Below are 14,234 nucleotides of genomic sequence, written 5' to 3'. Positions count from 1 at the left end.
CGGACTCTCAACCACTGCGCCACCAGGGAAGCCCTACACTTCTGGTTTCTGAAGTCAGTCAGATATGGGTCCCATTTCTGTCTTCATCAGTTATAATTTATTCTCTGATATATGCATACCAGAGCTGGCAGTGACAAACATTTTGCTTCTCCTTATAGGGTTCTGTGCATTTTAATAGAGGATCACAATATTTTAAGCAGAGCTGGGATGGGGTGGAAAGAAAGAGCAGGAAAACATGCTTTTAGGAAGGTCTGAAATACAAATCACATGGAGGTAACTGCTTGAGAGAAAACCACCCCTACCTGAGTATTGTCAATAAAGTAGCACAGGGAGGCAAACGAATCAATTGTTCACTAAAAATGTTTTTCTTTAGAAGAATAAAATTCACAAGAAAGCCTCATTGCAAATAAAATATATTTGTTTTCCTAAAGGAAGATATTTGAAAAGTCGTAGTAAATACCTGCTTTGACCTTCTGTGTCCCTAGTGTTCTATCTCCACTAAGTTTTATGAACACTACATAGAGGAGGAGCCTGAGTCTCAAAGACCATAAGTAAGAGATGGATTCCAGAGCCTTTGCAAGGTCCATTATGCCCCATGACTTCCCATTGCTTGTGCTGTTCATCCAGATAGGTGCTTAGGATACCAGAATGAATACATCTCTTTCGAGAGGTTTTTAACAGACATTAGATACTAAACAAGTACAACACCTAACAAATAGAACAGAATGCTTTATTTAAAGCAGAAACAGAATAAATGCTCACCTAGTATCGTTTAAATCCCCTTTAAATTATTTTTTGAATGAACATGTTTATATTTGAGGGTATTTTCTTATTTTTTCCTAGTTCCCTTTACTTGCACCTCCTTTATTTTTCTCTTTTCCCAACTGAAACGTTTATGGTTTCAAAAGTAATTACTTCTTGAAGAAAGTTTTCGTGTATACTAAGTGCTACCTAATGGAAGCCATAAGCATAGAGTCTGCTAGCATTTAGAGTGGTATAATACATAGCCAGGTTGAATCAAGTGGGAGAGAAGGTTAATCATTCTTTTAAACTGGCAGTGTTGCCGGAGGAGGATTGATATGCTTTTTGAATCTCTTATGTCCTGTAAGTCCCCTTGATCACAATCACTATGTTAATGGTTGAGGTTTTGAATTAGAGGTGTCTCCTGGGCTCAGCTGGGCCAAGTCCCTTCATCTCTCTGGCCATATTAGGTGATAGTTTTCTCATTTCAATACACGATCTATGTTAGAGGGAGTGTTGACTATACCAGACTTTCAACGTGAGCACCCAGAAAGTGGAAGAATCTCTCTATTGGTGATTAATCATAACTCTTTGCATTGTGAATATAGTCCTTCCCTTAGGTAAGGCAGGAACACCATGAAAAATAGAAAGTTCTCGGGTGTCTGTGGAAGCTGGAGTGCTCTCGACCTGTCAGCTCACTGGCAGAGCAGGCTTCGTCCGGACACTAGAGAACAAAATGTGAAATTGGCACCAGCCAGCCTCTCCATTGCACAGGATATCCCTATTTAAATTTGACAACCAGGATATTTTACAATTTGAAATTCTTGTCATCTGGTTTTCTTTAGTTTTTTCTTTGGGTTGAAAAGACTGAGAAGCTTGTTAAAAAATCTGGAATTCTGATGGTGAGGCTTAACCAGATGTATTGAGTCATCAATCAGCAAACATTGACCAACGCTTACCATTCCCCCAGTTACTATACTAAGGACCCAGACACGTCTCAGGTAGTGGCCTTGCTCATTCACTGTATTTACAGTACTTTTTTCTAAATGTAACCAGAGCTCAGGTAAAGACAAGACATTGATTTGAGTCTGAAGTAAACAAAGCTGACTGGTCTGATCCCTTCAGTTTCCAGAATTATTTTGTTTCAGGTAGTAATTTTCCCAGACCAATAGAACAAAGTTCTATCATCTATTTATTTAATATTTTATCACAATAGTCCTTGCCCCTTTGACCTCTAGTGAGGAAACTTGCATAAGAAACTGAAATATGCTTAGGTTCTATGGGTAAGTGCAGATAATGATATGAATGAAATTGAAAATGAAAGCCAAAGGTGGAAAAGGCAGTTCTGAATAGTTGAAGTAAGACAGAGGTATTTGAAAAATCAAGTAGAAAAGATACCATAAGGAATGGAGAGCTTCTGGAAGTTTTCTAATAGGTGAGGGGTTGGTACATCTTTTTTTTTTTTTTTTTTTCTTAATAACATGTCTGGCAGTTGTATGCCAGAGAAAGTTATAAGGGGGTTGACTATATGCATGAAGTCCAGTGAGAACACTGTTTCTGTAGGCCACTGACGATGTTCTGAGTGTACATTCTATAGTACTAGAAATTAAGTTAGGAAACAAAGGGTAATCTGATGTCATTTTAAATGAAATTTCACAAATGATTAGAGCTAAAAGGTGTCTTTTTTCACTCAGCCAACACGTTGAGCACGTACTATGGGGCAAACACTGTGCTTATGGGTAAGAGATAAAAGAAAAAGGCCAGAGGAACTCAAAAGAGAGTGTGAGAGATGCATGAACAACTCATTACAATCGAATAGGGATAGGCTATTAAATAAATAGATCATAAAAATATAAATTTGTAAAACAGAACTTGGAGTCAGTAACCCTTCTAGGGGATATTAAAGAGAATGCCAACAATGAGGGGTCTTGGAATTAGGTTTTGAACGTCAGTAGGAATGTTCCACGTGGAGAGAAGGTCGGGGCATACCAGGCAGAAGGAACATCCTGGACTTGAGAACCAACACAATGTATGTAAGTGACTGTAAATGAGATTCTTTTTGACTAGAGCATAGGGTATAAGTTGCCAAATGGTAGAAAATAGAGTATAAAAGTTAGGCTGGAATGAAAGTATAAAGTGTCATAATTCTTATGATGAAAGATAGGTGTTTTCTACAAAATGGGTTACTTATAAATATTTTAAAAATAGAGACCCCGGAGAGAGGAGCACGCCCGAGGAGCAGCCCCCGGACCGGAGCCTCGGGAGCCCGGGGCTGGTGAGTGAGTCCCGACGGGGTAGGTGTTGCGTCTGCAGGCCTGCAGGCGGTTGTGGAGCCTGCGGCCCTTGGAGAGCAGGGCTTGCGAGACCGCGGCTTGGAGAGCGGGGCTTGGCTTTGCCCGCCCCAGGGCCCGCGGTAGAGCCACCGGGAGGGTTTGACTGCTTCCTGGAGGTGGAGGGGCTGGGCTGGAGGACAGGGCTGGCTGCTCCGGATGGGGCTCCCCTGGGACTTGTGAGCTCCGGGTGTCCTGGTGGAGCAGGGTCCACAGGCTCGGCCGGGACGTGCCGCGTCCTCCCCTCCGTCCAACCCCGATCCTCCTCCTCCTCCCGCTCCTGTCGCCGTCTGGGCATCTCGCACGTGTGTCTCAAGGCGCGTCAGCACCTTGGTTGTCTAATGTAAGCGTCCGCCGCCCCCCTGGGTTGTGCCCTGTGGAGTCGCCCAGTGTAATCGGTGCAGGATGAGTCTGCAGGGCTTCTGTCCTGCTGCCTCGGGTGAGGAAGGAAGCGATGGGGCCTGAGGAGGGAGATGACTTGTCCTAGACCCTCACCGGGTGTGCACGTGGGGTCGCTCACAGGACTCCAAACTCCTAGGGCAGGTGTTCTGTTCACTTAAAGTCAGCTTTAATAAAAGATGTTTTTGAGCGTCGCACTTAAGTTTGTAAAGTTTGTACAAATCATTGCAAGACAAGCGCACCTGAGTGTGTCCCTTTATTCTGGGTATCCTGTGGATGTTCTGATCTAAGTTGTTAACAGACTGAGAAGAGGTAAACTATAAGCGTTTTTAAATTTCATATTTAATGACGGAGGTTTATTTTAATAGGATTCAGTGTACACTCACTATGGAAAAATAAAGTATCCCCTCAGGTACCAGAGTCACGTGGGAGCTACAGACCTGAGGGTGGTTGCTCCCTCCTTATTCTCACAGGCCCTTCTGAAGGTGAAAGGACGGGTCTCCCACAGGTGTCTCTTGTGGAGCGCGGGGCGGGTGCTCGTGCACCCCGAGCCGCTTCAGTTGTAGCTTCACTGCCTGCGTTTTCCTTCTCCAGGTCCGCCTCCACTGTCACAGTCCTGCACGTTGTTCGAAGAGCAGCGGAAAATGAATCAGCCTCTGGTGAGTTTTGCTGTTTATGTGTTTACCTGCTGCTGTTCTTTTGTGATAACACCTTGGGAGGCGAATAGTTCAAAAGTTAAAATGGGAAAGTAGGAGTAGGTAAAAGATGTGGTTAGACAAAGCATAGAGGAGCAGGTCAGTACCAAGTGTTTCTGGCAAGTTCTACGTGTAGATCCCAGGATCCTCTTAGAGCCACAGTACAAGCCTCGTGTTCTTGACATTTGTGGCAAAACACCATCCCTTGCTTGACTTACATTGTTCTGCCGAAGCACTTTTGTTCTCGAGCGTTAAAAGGTTTCCTTGAGGATCCCGCTGTAGGCCGCGAGCCTTCCTGAGTGACAGCCCCTAACGTGTTGACGTTGGTGCCTTCCTTGTACTTCCTGTAAGCTGAGAGCGTGCTGTCCAGGGAGCACTCAGTGCATATAACTTGTCTGTTTGGTAGAACACCGTTGTCACATAGGTACATTGTTTCCAGTGCTCAGTTGAGGGATGCAATGAGGATCATCTGGAAGAACAGCCTTGTCACCCTTCCAGTAAATTTCCCTCTTTGTCTCTTACAATCTCAGAGGGTCGCGTTACACACCATGCAGTGAGGTCTCTGGCAAAGATTCTTGTTTCCCAGCTGAATTGTATCGTGCAGCCTGCGGTCTTGGTTCTGCCCCTTCATGGAACCTGATCCGGTTGAGGTGACCTGGCATCCAGCATACAAAGCAGTGGAGATTTGCCAGTCGTCACCTCAGACCACTGTCGCCTTGCCATCTGCAGAGTCTGCTCTGTTGGTTTCTGTGACAGATCTCTCCTTGCTGTCTTCCTGACTGATTCTTTCTTCCGCCCTCTTTGTGTGTTGTCTTTTCCCCCTTGGTTCATGACTCTTCAACCTGTCTGATCTCACCCTCTGGTGCTTTTCACCTCCAACTCTGTCAGTTCTCCCACCTGGACCAGATAGATGCCTCTGTCCAGCCACTTGCCAGCATCTCTATGGAGTTTGTCCAAAGGGCACCTCGAATTACTAGATCCAGTAGATCCAGAAATGATTATTTACAGCTCCCCTGCCCCTTGCCTTGTCCTGTTGTCTCTGGTGGCTCATCGTTGCATCATCCAGCCTGTCACCTGCCCAGAAAAATGAGTTCATTGTAAAGTCCTTCTCCATCCTCTGTTACCACGTTGTGGTGTGAGGCTTGTTAATGTCGTCTTCTGAATGGTTTTTATTCGTTCTCCTTCATCCCATACTTGCTACCATTAAAACAGCTTATCTGTTCATTCCTGTAGTTACAGAAACTTTTTTTCTGTGCCGCTACCTCTTTCGTCCAGCAGCTCAAGTGTATTCTCCACGCTGAGTATTTCTCCTAAAATATTAATCACAGCGTTTTGTCTGCATGTGGGAAGCACTTTAGAGGTTTCCTGGGTGACTGGACAAACGAGGTTGCCGTTCCGCGGAGCCATTAACCATCGAGCCCAGCACTGGGGGGAGGTCGTAACTCGCCGATGATGCGTTTGGATGGATCTGTGGGGTAAAATCCTGATCGGAGAGGCTTAGGAGAGAGGAGTGGGAGAACTGGGTTTGTTCTGGTCCCAGCTTTTTCAAGACATTTTGCTGTGACGGGGAAAATAGAAACTGGACAGTAGCTGGGGTAGGAGCTGAGTTCCGGGGAGGATGTTGTGTTGTGTTGTGTTGTGATGGGAGAAATAACAGCGGGAATGATCCAGTAGATGCGTGTGGGGGAGGGGAGAGCTGCTGCCCGTGGTCCTGGAGTGGGGAGGGGATGGCAGAGCTGGGTTGCAGGTGGGGAAGCCCTCCGATGGCTTCTCTGTCCTCAGGGAAGCAGCTCCTCAGCTGAGGGTGAGGGTGAGGTTGGGGGTTTGAGGGGAGAGCAGAGCTCGGGGGCCCAGCTCCGTCGTGACCATCAGCACACACAGTGGGTCCAGCTGGGAAGACTGCACTTGCCTCCCTGCCTGAAAAGCCGTCTCCTTTCTTAAATGTGGGAGTAATTACTCTCTGGGGAGCCTGTGTAATTACATGGGTGCTTCTCAGCTCCAAGCGAATTGAGTGCCAGTTCTGGCCACGGACATTTTCTTCTCTGCTGATGGAAGGGTCCCCAGAGGAAGTGTCCTGCTTGCCTGGCTCTTGGCCTCGAGGACCCTTCACACCATCTAGTGTTGTGTCTTTTATCTTTGACATAAGCATCAAATGTCTTCAGTTTCTGCATGTGATCTTAAGACGCAATTCCCTGCTTCCAGGAGCTTCTGTTCTCCTCGGGAAAGGCACTTCACAGACGTAATTACAGGAGAGGACGGGAATCCTGCCCGTCGATACGTAGGGAACTCCAGAGTGCTGACAAAGCAGAGCCTGCTTTTATTTATTTATTTATTCGTTCATGTTAATTTTTTATTTGTTTACTATTTAACTTATTCAGTTTCAGCTGCGTTGGGTCTCTGTTGCTGCGCGCGGGCTTTGTTCTCTAGTTGCGGCGAGCGGGCGCTACTCTTCGTGGCGGTGCGCGGGCTTCTCATTGTGGTGGCTTCTCTTATTGCGGAGCATGGCTTCTAGGCATGTGGGCTTCAGTAGTTGCGGGTCCCGGGCTCAGTAGTTGTGGTGCGCAGGCTCTAGAGTGCAGGCTCAGTAGTTGTGGCGCATGAGCTTAGTTGCTCCGCAGCACGTGGGATCTTCCCGGACCAGGGTTCCAACTCGTGTGCCCACTATTGGCAGGTGGATTCTTAACCAGTGTGCCACCAGGGAAGTCCGAGAGCCTGGTTTGAAATGCATTGTCAGAGCACGTGGCTCAGTGACTCGGGGAAGGGGGACGGCCCTGAAGTGACCAGGACTTGGGTAGCTGCAGAGGTTGGCGAGGCTCTCAGAGCAGCGTGAGGTGGACTGGATGAGGCTCCTGAGGTGCTGGTAAGGACCTCCTTCCTTAGGATGTGGGCCTCCCGTCAGGAAGAGCGGGACGTGAAGGCAGGCAGACCCTGAGTTTGACTAAAGAGCCTCCCCTCTGTGCTGGTTTTGGTTTCTTCCTGTGGAGAAACTGAAACCTTGTAATTGGAACACTGAGTCATCTGATCAAAAGATGTCATGTGTAGAGACTGTGGACGGCATGAAACGCGGGGTGGGGTGCAGTGGGTGAAGTCAGGGGGACTCTGGGCTCCAGCGCGATGCCCGACAGGAAGGGGCGAGGCCGCGGCGTGTTCCCGCTCATCCTAGGCCCCGGTAAGCAGTATGGACGTTCCCTTGGGGTTTTTCTGAATCGTGAATGAGGTTGAGAGTATTTTCACGTGCTTAGAAGCCGTTTCTTCTTTTTAATTGGTAGACAGTCTTTAGAGCAGTTTTAGGGCTATAGGAGAACCAGAATCGAGCAGACCGCACTTTCCTATACCCGTCCCTCTGGGTTCCCTCCCTTGGTAACACCTCTGGCCTGTGTGGCGCGTCATCTCAGTGATGGCTCGGCACTGACACCTAATTCTCCCCTGGAGTCTGTAGTTTATATCAAGGCTCACTCTCTGTGTCCTACTGTTCAGGTTTGGACAGGTGTGATGACCTGCAGCCACCACTGCAGTGCCACCCAGAACCATTTCACTGCCCGAAACATCCCTGGGGGCCACCTTCCCTACCAGTGCCCCCAAGCCCCCGACAGCTGCTGGTCTTGTTACTGTCTGTGTTTTTTTTTGCCCTTTTGAGAATGTCACGTAGTTGGAGTCCTTCATTCTGTGGTCTTTTCAGACTGGTGTCTTTCTGTTTTTATATGAAGGGCCTGTTCATGTCCACTGCCCGTCTTCCTGCCCCAATACTGTCTTGTTTTGTTTTGTTTTGTTCTGTTTTGTTTTCCTTGTCTTATTGGCTTTCAGAGTCGTCTTAAATGTTTCTAAATTTTTCCAGTTGGGGTCCTGTTAGTAAACATTGTTTTCCAAGGTTTATTGTCATTTTCCTGTATTTTCCAGCATTGCTATATAATTCATTACTTTTTTTTACTTTGAGAGGTTGAATACCATGCATTTCAAAAGCTTCTCAAAATCAGCACATTTGTGTGGATAAGATTCCTAGTTGAAGAGCACCCTCCTTGGTCAGTACTGGGGTGCAGCTTCTTTGTGGGGGGAGGAATGCATCGGTCTCGTGGTTCCCTTTCTGTTGGGTCTCAGTTCCCCTTTCTGGTTGTGGGCACTGCATCAGCCACTCTCCTGGGATAGGCCAGGCAGGTGGGGTCCTCACTTCCTGGCTCCAGAAGTTGTGTGTGTGTGAGAACACCTTTGTTTTTCCCTGAGGAGCAAGAGGACTCTTTTGGTTGGGGAGCGGCATCCTAGGACTGCGGCCCTTGGGCCCCCAGTGTTCTGTGTCATTTGGGCCCCAGCCATGTGTGGGAGATCTCTGACACAGGGATGCAGCTGTTAAAGTCCTCTTGGGGTTGTGTCATTTACAATCCTCTGAGGAGTACTCCTTTTCTTTAATGAAATTCCAGTGCTTAAGCTTTCTAGCCACTCATGAAAGGAATCTCAGAAAGGAAAGGAGACCGGTCTTCTCTGCCCCCAAGCAGGGGAGTGAGCCGACACTGTTAACCTAACAGTGAGAAAGTGGCTTGTGGGAAATGTGTAACCAGTTCTGAGTTCTGTGATTACAAGGCTGTCTGTGGAATCTTACTGTACCAAGGGGTCTTTTAAGACACATACATCATGGGTTGTTCCCTTGTGTTTTGAAACTAACCTAAAACCCCTAAATATTTGCAGTTCTGATTGCTTTCTTAATTTGTTATCCAGGTTTCCCGAAATCCATTTTCTTAAAGTTTAAAGTGCAAGAATGGGCCTCCCTGGTGGCGCAGTGGTTGAGAGTCCGCCTGCCGATGCAGGGGATACGGGTTCGTGCCCCGGTCTGGGAGGATCCCATATGCCGCGGAGCGGCTGGGCCCGTGAGCCATGGCCGCTGGGCCTGCGCGTCCGGAGCCTGTGCTCCGCAACGGGGGAGGCCACAACAGTGAGAGGCCCGCATACCGCAAAAAAAAAAAAAAAAAGTGCAAGAAGAGTGCAATTTTCTCATCTTCCTTTTACATAAAAGTGAATGTGGTCAAGCCGCTTAACCCATCACCAGATAGAAAATCATCTGGAACATTCACATTAATGCTCTTTTCAAGCAGGAACAGTGCGTATATTTTTATGCCCATTACCAGTGAAAACTATAATGTTTTCTTATTGTGCTGTTTTTTTCGCATCAGGCAAAATGACAAGCAATTAGAAAAGCCCCACAAATCACACATTTTGTGAAATTACAAATGCAAAACCGGAAAGTAGAATAAGGTGCGCGTGATTCTACTTAGGCATTAAAATTAGAGTAGTTCATGGTCTGATCCCTCACTCTCTTGCATTTGGTAGTAACTTTCAGTGTGTGAACGAGTGGGCCCCCAGTCTTCATCCGGGCAGCCACAGATGTGACCAGTGACACCTGAATGGAATATGCTCAGAGCTTCTGGAAGACTTGCTGTCGATTTCTGAGCCAGGCTTCTCGAGGCTGAGCCGAGGCAGTTCTGCACAGACGCTTGTCTGCCTTGGGCGGCAACCAACTCTTTCCCCCGGCCCCCCTCATCCCCCCACCTCGTGTGTCCTGTCAGCAGCTGGGCACCCTCAGCCTTCCCAGGCCAGCAAAGCCTGGGTCCCGGACATCTCTGCATCTGGAGCTGGGGGTCAGGTGACCTGGCATCTCAGGGGACCTTGCTAACAGAACCCATCCTGCCTCTTCGATTGTTCCACATAAAGAACTTTGATTTGCAGTCAATGTCAGGAGTTTGTTGCCATCTGAAACGGCCTCTGAGCTTGGCATGGTCTTTTCCTTAACCTCCTCCACACCATTCCTTAGTTACACTGTGGCACGTGGGGTCTCAGTGTCCTGACCAGGGATTGAACCCAGGTACCCTGCATTGTAAGGCAGATTCTTTAACCCTGGACCACCAGGGAAGTCCCTACCCTTATGTTTTAACAGTTTTGGAGGTCTTCACAGAGATCTTGGATGGATTCACCTAACATCACCAGGTAAACTTCGTTTCAAAAGTAGTGCACCTCATTCCTCAAAACTTTTAAAGTAGAACTATTATAAGATCCAGAAATTCCACTTCTGTGTATTTTTTGGGAAGAAAACAAAAACACTAGTTCAGAAAGACACATGCACCCCTATGTTCATTGAGCATTATTTATAATAGCCAGTGTATAGCAGCAACCTAAGTGTCCATCCATAGATGAATGGATAAAGAAGATGTGTCATATATACATATATATTTATATGTCTACGTATATATATATATATACACATATATATATGTATATGTATATATATGTATAACTGTACACACACACACAATGGACTATTAGCCAGAAAAAAAGAAAAGAAGAAGAAGAATGAGGGGCTTCCCTGTGGATGCAGTGGTTAAGAATCCGCCTGCCAGTGCAGGGAAAATAGGTTCAAGCCCTGGTCCGGGAAGATCCCACATGCCACGGAGCAGCTAAGCCCGTGTGCCACAACTATTGAGCCACGCTCTAGAGCCTGTGAGCCACAACTACTGAACCCATGTACCACAGCTACTGAAGCCCACTCACCTAGAGCCCATGCTCTGCAACAAGCTAAGCCACCGCAATTAGAAGCCCATGCACCGCAAGGAAGAGAAATCCCCGCTCGCCGCAACTAGAAAAGAGGCTGCATGCAGCAACAAAAACCCAATGCAGCCAAAAGTAAAATAAATAAATATTTAAAAATTAAAAAAAAATGAAATCTTGCCATTTTGTGGCAACGTGGATGGAGCTAGAGTGTATTATGCTAAGTGCAATATGTCAGACAGAGAAAGACAAATACCGTATGATCTCATTTGTATGTGGACTCTAAAAAACAAAACAAATGAACTAATGTCACTAAACAGAAACAGACTCATAGATACAGAGAACAAACAGGTGGTTGCCAGAAGAGGGTAGGTGGTTGAGTGAAATAGGTGAGGGAGATTAAGAGGAACAGATAAGCAGTTAGAAAATAAATGAGTCATGGGAATGAACTATACAGCATGGGCAATACAGTCAATAGCATTATAACTTTGTACGGTGACGGATGGTAACTAGACCATAACTAGAGTTAATCTTGGTGATCATTTTCTAATGTACAGAAATATTGATATTATGCACCTGGAACTAACATAGTGTTGTAGGTCAGTTACACTTGAATTAAACTTTTTTAATTCAAACGAAAACAATAGTGTGCCTCGTTAACTAGAGATGCTTAGTCATACAGCAGTTCTCTAGAACGTATTCATCCTGTGTAACTGTAACTTTATACCCGTTGAACAACTCCCCATTCTCTCCTCCCCCACCCCTGACAATTTTTGGGTGACTCTTTTAGATACCTCACCTCATGTAAGTGGAAACACACAGTTTTGTCCTTCTGTGACTGACTTATTTCACCTATCATAATGTGTTCTGTTTATATCCCCGTTGTCACAACTGGTAGGATTTCCTTCTAATAGGAAAGTCTGAATAATATCCTATGTATATACCCCATTTTCTTTATCCATTTCTCTGTGGATGAAAATTTGCATTTTTTTCCTACCTTGGCTCTGGTGAATAATGCTGTAATGACTATAGAGGTGCATGTATCTCTTCTAGATATTGATTTCCTTTTCTTTGAATATACAGGCTATATTATATTGTATTATATTCTATTACATTATATTCTATTACAGTTATTGTGCCTCCCGGATCTTGTGTTTTTCACAAATTGAAGGTTTGCGGCAACTCTTTGTTGAGCAAGTCTGTTGGCACTGTATTTCCAACAGTAGTTGCTCACTTCTTGTCTTTGGGTCATATTTTAGTAATTCTCACACTATTTCAAACCCTCCATCAGCAAAAAGGTTACTACTCGCCGAAGGCTCAGATGATGGTTAGCATTTTTTAGCAGTAAAGTATTTTTAATTTTCTTTTTGTTTCGGCTGTGCTGCACACCACATCACGTGGGATCTCAGTTCCCCGACCAGGGATCAAACCTGCGCCCCCTGTAGGAAGGCGGATTCTTAACCACTGGACCACCAGGGAAGTCCCTAAAGTATTTTGTTTTAACATCTTTATTGGAGTATAATTGCTTTACAGCGTTGTGTTACTTTCTGCTGTATAACAAAGTGAATCAGTTGTATGTATACCTGTATCCCCATATCCCCTCCATCTTGCGTCTCCCTCCCACCCTCCCTTTCCCACCCCTCTAGGTGGACACAGAGCACTGAGCTGATCTCCCTGTGCTATGCGGCTGCTTCCCACTAGCTATCGGTTTTACATTTGGTAGTGTACATGTGTCCATGCCACTGTCTCGCTTCGTCCCAGCTTACCCTTCCCCCTCCCCGTGTCCTCAAGTGAATTCTCTATGTCTGCGTCTTTATTCCTGTCCTGCCACTAGGTTCATCAGAACCACTTTTTTTTTCCTTTGGTTTCCATCTCGCTTCGTCCCAGCTTACCCTTCCCCCTCCCCGTGTCCTCAAGTGCATTCTCTACGTCTGCATCTCTATTCCTGTCCTGCCACTAGGTTCATCAGAACCACTTTTTTTCCTTTGGATTCCATAAATATGTGTTAGCATACGGTATTTGTTTATCTTTTTCTGAGTTACTTCAGTCTGTTTCACAGACTCTAGGTCCATCCACCTCACTACAAATCGTTCAATTTCGTTTGTTTTTATGGCTCAGTCAAATTCCATGGTATATATGTGCCCCATCTTCTTTATCCATTCATCTGTCAGTGGACGCTTAAGTTGCTTCCATGTCCTGGCTATTGTAAATAGTGCTACAGCGAACATTGTGGTACGTGTCTCTTTTTGAATTATGGACTTCTCAGCGTATATGCCCAGGAGTGGCATTGCTGGATCATATGGTAGTTCTATTGTTAGTTGGGTTTTTTTTGTATAAATTTATGTATTTTTATCTATTCATTATTTTTGGCTGTGTTGGGTCTTTGTTGCTGTACGCGGGCTTTCTCTAATTGCAGCGAGCAGGTGCTTCAGTGTTGTGGTGCGCGGGCTTCTCATTGCGGTGGCTTCTCTTGTTGTGGAGCGCGGGCTCTAGGCATGCGGGCTTCAGTAGTTGTGGCATGCGGGCTCAGTGGGTGTGTCTCGCGGGCTCTAGAGTGCAGACTCAGTAGTTGTGGCACACGGGCTTAGTTGCCCTGCGGCATGTGGGATCTTCCCGGACCAGGGCTCGAACCCATGTCCCATGCATTGGGAGGAGGATTGTTAAACACTGCACCACCAGGGAAGCCCTATTTTCAGTTTTTTAAGGAACCTCCATACTGTTCTCCGTAGTGGCTGTATCAATGTACATTCCCACCCACAGTGCAGGGGGAGGGTTCCCTTTTCTCCACACCCTCTCCAGCATTTATTGTTTGTAGATTTTTTGGTGATGGCCATGCTGAGTGGTGTGAGCTGATACCTCACCGTAGTTGTGATTTGCCTTTCTCTAATGGTTAGTGTCGTTGAGCATCCTTTCATGTGTTTGTTGGCAATCTTATATCTTCTTTGGAGAAATGTCCATTTAGGTCTTGTGTCCACTTTTGGATTGAGTTGTTTGTTTTTTTGATATTGAGCTGCGTGAGCCGCTTGTATATTTTGGAGATTAATCCTTTGTCAGTTGCTTCATTTACAACTATTTTCTCCCACTCTGAGAGTTGTTTTTTTGTCTTGTTTATGGTTTCCTTTCCTGTGGAAAAGCTTTTAAGTTTGAATAGGTCCCATTTGTTTATTTTTGTTTTTATTTCCATTTCTGTAGGGGGTGGGTCAAAAAGGATCTTGCTGTGATTTATGTCATAGAGTGTTCTGCCTGTGTTTTCCTCTATGAGTTAGACAGTGTCTGGCCTTACCTTTAGGTCTTCAATCCATTTTGAGTTTATTTTTGTGTTATGGTGTTAGGTAGTGTTCTCATTTCATTCTTTTACAGGTAGCTGTCCAGTTTTCCCAGCGCCACTTATTGAAGAGGCTGTCTTTTCTCCATTGTATATTCTTGCCTCCTTCATCAAAGCTAAGGTGACCATATGTGCGTGGGCTTATCTCTGGGCTTTCTATCCTGTTCCATTGATCTATATTTCTCTTCCCCAAAGTATATTTCAATAAAGGTATGT

General features: G+C 45.7%; 1 long non-coding RNA gene across 2 annotated transcripts in view; it reads left to right on the top strand.

The window, feature by feature from the left end:
* LOC309807706 overlaps positions 1-14,234 on the top strand; it is a 56,731-nt gene that overhangs the window by 36,439 nt on the left and 6,058 nt on the right. Inside the window, exons 2-3 of one of the 2 annotated variants that reach the window (XR_014294645.1) lie at positions 4,065-4,129; positions 9,482-10,349. This is a non-coding gene — a long non-coding RNA (uncharacterized lncRNA). Of the gene's footprint in view, positions 1-4,064; positions 4,130-9,481; positions 10,350-14,234 lie in introns of those variants that run through there. The other variant, XR_014294644.1, reaches the window with a different exon arrangement.

The sequence above is a fragment of the Mesoplodon mirus genome, assembly GCF_964341445.2.
Source record: "Mesoplodon mirus genome assembly, chromosome: 7".
Lineage (NCBI taxonomy): Eukaryota > Metazoa > Chordata > Mammalia > Artiodactyla > Ziphiidae > Mesoplodon > Mesoplodon mirus.
The sequence above is the reverse complement of the archived record's forward strand: the minus strand, read 5'-3'. Positions and strand labels throughout refer to the sequence as shown.